The sequence below is a fragment of the Sinocyclocheilus anshuiensis genome, unplaced genomic scaffold (genome assembly GCF_001515605.1).
Source record: "Sinocyclocheilus anshuiensis isolate Anshui unplaced genomic scaffold, SAMN03320099.WGS_v1.1 scaffold490, whole genome shotgun sequence".
NCBI classification, from domain to species: domain Eukaryota; kingdom Metazoa; phylum Chordata; class Actinopteri; order Cypriniformes; family Cyprinidae; genus Sinocyclocheilus; species Sinocyclocheilus anshuiensis.
The window spans coordinates 31,594-36,983 of record NW_015547639.1 but is presented as its reverse complement, the minus strand read 5'-3'; the positions used below and the strand labels follow the sequence as shown (position 1 = coordinate 36,983).

The following is a 5,390-nucleotide window of genomic DNA, read 5'->3' as shown; positions in this document are numbered from 1 at the left end:
TCCCTCAGTAACGATAGCTACCTAGGGGTCACAGCACATTATTTTGACATAGACTGGAATCTTCGGTCGCACGCTTTGACTGTTGTTTGACAGACGAGAGGCACTATGCTGATGTTTGAGCTGAGCACTTTCTGCAAGTAGCCAGACAGTGGAACATTAAACTCAAAATTAGCACACTGACCACTGATATTAACGCAGCGCACGATTCCTGTTTGACAACATGATTGCAGTGGCCAGGCAGCTCCCGTTCGAGCATATGCCTTGCATTGCACACAGCCTCCACCGAGCCATCACAGTTTCGCTCCAGAACAGCCCGTTTGACAGCGCCTTGGCAAAATGCAGGAAGGTAGTGTGGGCCATTTCAAGCATAGCCCAGCAAATGCAGCCGAGCTCAAAAAGCAGCAAGTTGCACATCCTTAAAAGAAAGAGTCACTCACACAGGAGGTGTCAACTAGATGTAATAGCACCCTGGAAATGATAAAGCGTGTTCAAAGAAATCAAGAGCCACTGAGAGATGCATGAGCCCTACCTGCAAGCAACATAACCATGCCAACAGCAGCTGAACTGGATAAACTGTGTGTGTGTGTGCACACGTGTGTGTCAGTGAGAGTGAGACAAAGACATAATGAGTGTCTCACTCACTTTCAAATTAAAGTGCTTTTCTCTACTATTGCAGGTATGTGAGTGAACTTCTAGGAGGAGAGAAGTTTGTTTCTTGCTCAGTTGTGCTGCCAGCATTGTGTCATCACGTGTGATAGAGGTCTCAGAAGATGACCCAGCATACATGGTTACATTTAAGGAAACTTTCACAACAGACATGGAACACCGAAGGAAAAAAACAACATCACATGGCTGAGGGTTGCAACCCTAGGTTTAAGGACTTCAAATGTCTGAGCAGGGCTGACAGAGCTGAGACGTGGAGTTCAATCTGTGCCCTGCTCCGGGAGAGGGGGCTTGCACAGCAAGATTAACCAGTGACAACTGAGCCACCTAAGAAGAGATCATGTCTCAAGTCTGTGCCAGAGTCTTCATCTGATGAAGAAGAGGACTGTATTGAGAAATGTGTGGAGCGCTACGAGGCAGAGCCCTCTATTGGCATAGAGGACTGTCCCCTGCAGTGGTGGTCCAAACATGAAGGGCCACACAGTGAGATGGCCTCCCTTGCACGCAGATACTTAGCAGCACCTGCCACATACATACCTTGTGAAAGATTGTTTTCACTGTCAGGGCATGTTGTGCAGAAAAAGCGAGCTGCCCTGTCATCTGAAAATGTAAACAGGCTTGTCTGTTTGAGCAACTGGCTCAGTGCAAAGAAAGAGAAGTAATGGGAACCTGTGGTTTTTCTATGTGGGACTCTAAACAGTGTTCTGTGCTCGTCTGTGCAGCCAAACACAGAACAGTTAGCATGCTTTGCTCAAACTTTCTCCATGGCATTAGAGCTGGTTCACCATTGTCGCTTGCGAAAACACAATGACGGCGCCGTGGGTGTAAACTTACAGATTAAGGGGCAGTAATATTATAATGAGATCTCTTTGCCACGTCACCAAGGGAGCGAAATCTCGTTTTCGCAGACGCTTGCAGAAAAAGGCTTCCCAAAACAAAGTTACTGGGTTAATTTTTTGTTCACTTTTCCTTGGTTGGTAGATCCACCGGGGACCTGATTTTTTGTTGTTGTCCTTTTTCTCTATCAAACCTTTTAGTTGTCATCATACATTATATGTCATTTGAAAGCTTAAAAGCCCAAGATTCATCCTGTGAAAACCATTTTGAATTCGGACTTTGTGTTACAATGGAAATGGTACTTTAAAATCTTTTGGCGGTCTCCTCCCCCTTAGTGGGCAGTGTCAAGTGTCATATTACAAAATGCATTACGGTCTTTTAGAATCAAACCTTTTTATAATCTTGACAAAACACATATTTAGAGATAGAAGTAATATTGACAGAGAAATCTAGACATTTGTGCCAGAAAAATGCATTCAAAAAATTAAATGGAGTTTGGATGGCACCCGGTGGCTGTTTGTGGAATAACGCCCTAAATAAAATCTCACAGGAACCTCAATTTTTTCCATATCAACTTTCAATTTGGAACATGACTTATTTAGACATAAGGCTTTAATTTTATACCAATTTTAGAGTAAAACCTGTTATGTCAAACATTTATTATATATAAAATTAAATTAATATAGTGCATTTTATTTACAGTAAATTTAAACTTCTATAATTTTTTGATACTTTCATTTTTAAAAAAAAATAAATAAATCCACATTTGCAATAATCTGCTGATTTTCTTCTTCAAAAAGAGTATATAAATACATAAATTACAACAATTTAAGTTTGGATAGTGCACTTTCATGCCTATTTTAAAAAATGGGGGGTGACAGTTAAGGGGTTAATAGATAAACATATCAACCATCTTTGAAACATGTCTATGTTCTTTATGCTCTATGTTTAGGGTGGTTTCACTAATAATAAACATACATTTGCAAAAAAACATCCATATTTGCCCATGCCATAATTGTCTAATTGTTGATTAGAGTATTAAAAACTTGAAATATATAAATTTAATCACAGTTAAGATCGTATTTTTACATAAAGGATATACTTTAACAAACACCATCTTCACAGCAGCAGATCTCAGTTCAGATGATACTCCTTCAGATATTCCTGCTTGCTTCGAATATAGGACGAGAATATTACAGGTATTTACTGACCTGATTCAAAAACTGTATTTCTCTATTTACAAAAACAACATTTCTAACCGTTTGTATTAAGCCAGCATTACGATAAAACAACAGGGAGCGGAGTGAAACTAAACTTCTTCCTCTGAGGTTTAATGGTGTTTGGCAAACAAGCGTATGTGTTTTAGCGCCACCCGCTGGACTGGAGTGTGAAGCGGCAAGAGGAGGGAAATAATACGGGGAAAATTACGTGCGTCTATAAGGTGCGCTGATTTGTTTTCCTTTGAAAAAGCCTATCTGCACAAATAAATGATAAATATATTATAGACTCGCATGGTATTTGATCAACACCAGCAGTCTTCGTGAGTGAGGATTGGTAGAGAAAAATGAGAGAAAGTCAATATTTCAGTGAAAATCACACAAGGTTCCCTAATGGTTATATTTTAGGTTACCTTTTTTTGCAACCATAAAATAACGTTGCCATAACATCATCTCACTTTATTCTGAGTGTTTGCTGTTAGAACACATGATTTGAGTCAGGATATATGATAAAAACCCTATAAAACTGCTGGATAAAACATCAGCAATACAAAAACAAACACTAATGACACTCATCTTCATCAACTACTACAGCTAAATAACTACAACAGCATAATATGTCTACGTGACTCTAAATATAGTCTGGTTTTATAATAACTACATTCATTGCAATTAAGTAATTAGATAATTAAAGGCTGATGTATTATTAAAATATTTTTTATTGATTTTCATTATACAATAATTTCAGCCACACAAACATATACAACATTCTTCTTAAATCACATATTTCACACCAAAACAACTACAAACATCAAACACATACACACCCCTTTTAAAAAAAAGGGAGGGGGGGGTGGGGGTCCAGATATGATCAATTATGAAATAATGTCCCATACGGATTCAACGTAAGATAAAAAGGGCTGCCAGACCCTGTGAAACTTTCCAGAGGAGCCTCGGATAGTATACTTAAGGTGCTCAAGTTTAAGATAATACATCACCTCTACTACCCAGTGTTTGTGAGATGGTGGCCTTACCTTTTTCCAACTGAGAAGAATCAGGCGCCTAGCCAATAATGAGGAAAAGGCGATGATTTCTACCTGATTAGCTGATAGGTGCACTTCTTCCGGCACTACACCGAAAATGGAAGTCAAGGGATTAGGGTCCATGTCTTTATCACATATAGATGAAAATGTCCTGAAGATGTCTATCCAAAAGCTTTTTAATCTGGGGCATCCCCAAAACATATGACCCCAAAACCCAGATGTGGTTCCAAACCACATCTGGGGCAAGATGAATCTGACCCCGGATACATCTTAGCCAGCTTGCTCCTAGACAGATGGAGCCTATGAAGCACTTTGAATTGTAGAAGTCCATGTCTAATACATACAGAAGATGAGTGTACCAATTCTATTGCCCACTGCCAGGGTGTATCTGACATTTCTATTCCCAGTTTCTCCTCCCATTGCCTCTTTATATTGTCTAGAGATGGGGAGGTGGTTCTTTGAATAACCTCATACAGAATAGACAACATACCCCTTCGAAAAGGGTCGATATTTAACAACTCATCTATCCAGCCCCCTTCAGGTTGGTTCAAGGAGGGAGAGAAGTGTTTTTAATGAAGCTACGGACCTGTAAGTACCTACACAATTAGACTGAGGGATCTCAAAATCCGTTCTTAGCTGTTGGAATGAAATAAATATGCCGTCTTGAAAAGGTCCTTAACCCAACTAATTCTGTTTCTAGACCACAACTGAAATGCTGAATCTATAAGAGAAGGAGGAAACAAAGGATTCAAGAGAATAGGGGCAAATGCTTGTTTACTGTGACCATATTCTGAGTTATCCACAGACAACTGGGTTATTCGTAGAATAGTGTTTGCTTACTGGAATTGGAGCACAGAGCAGTGAACGTGGAGATACTGGATTACACATGTTCTGTTCCATCAGTAACCAAATTGAAGCTTCATCACTCGATAAATCAGAAAGCCAAATTATCAGTTTGTATAGGTTGGCTACCCAGTAGTAATATAAAAAATTTGCCATTGCCAATCCACCCTCTTCCTTCTTTCTTTCCAGATATTCTTTTCTTATGCAAGGAATTTTTTTATCCCAAGGAAACATGGAAATACAATTATTCAGATCTTTGAAAAATTATTTGGGAATTAAAACAGGCACGGTCTGAAATAAGAACAAGAATCTTGGTAATATTGTCATTTTAGAGGAGGTGATTTTTCTTATGCGAGGGTTTTTTTTTTATGTCTCGTTCATGTTCATGTATTTTCTTTCTCTTTTAAAATTACTATTGAACAGATCCTTATATCTGCGTGTTACACTTACACGTAGAAAAAAATTATCAAAGCTTACTGAGAATGGGAAAGATTGGAAAGACCTTGTTGTGCTCTTTGATTAATAGGGAAAGGAAGACTCTTTGCTAAGTTAATTTTGTATCCCGAAACATTTCCAAAATCTGAAATAATTGCAAGGGCTTTCGTTATAGAGGAATCTGGATTAGATAGGAAGAAGAGGAGATCGTTCACATAAAGCAGAAGCTTATACTTGTGTCCCTCCCTTAGTATTCCGGACAAGCCATCTGTATTCCTTAACAAGATTGCCAGAGGTTCGATGGTAATATCGAAAAGCAGGGGGGACAGAGGGCAACTTAATAATTATATTA

General features: G+C 38.9%; 1 long non-coding RNA gene across 1 annotated transcript in view; it reads left to right on the top strand.

The window, feature by feature from the left end:
- The window catches only part of LOC107701844 (uncharacterized), a 9,022-nt gene that overhangs the window by 293 nt on the left and 3,339 nt on the right, over positions 1-5,390 (top strand). Inside the window, exon 2 of the long non-coding RNA XR_001635691.1 lies at positions 705-706. This is a non-coding gene — a long non-coding RNA (uncharacterized LOC107701844). The remainder of the gene's footprint in view (positions 1-704; positions 707-5,390) is intronic.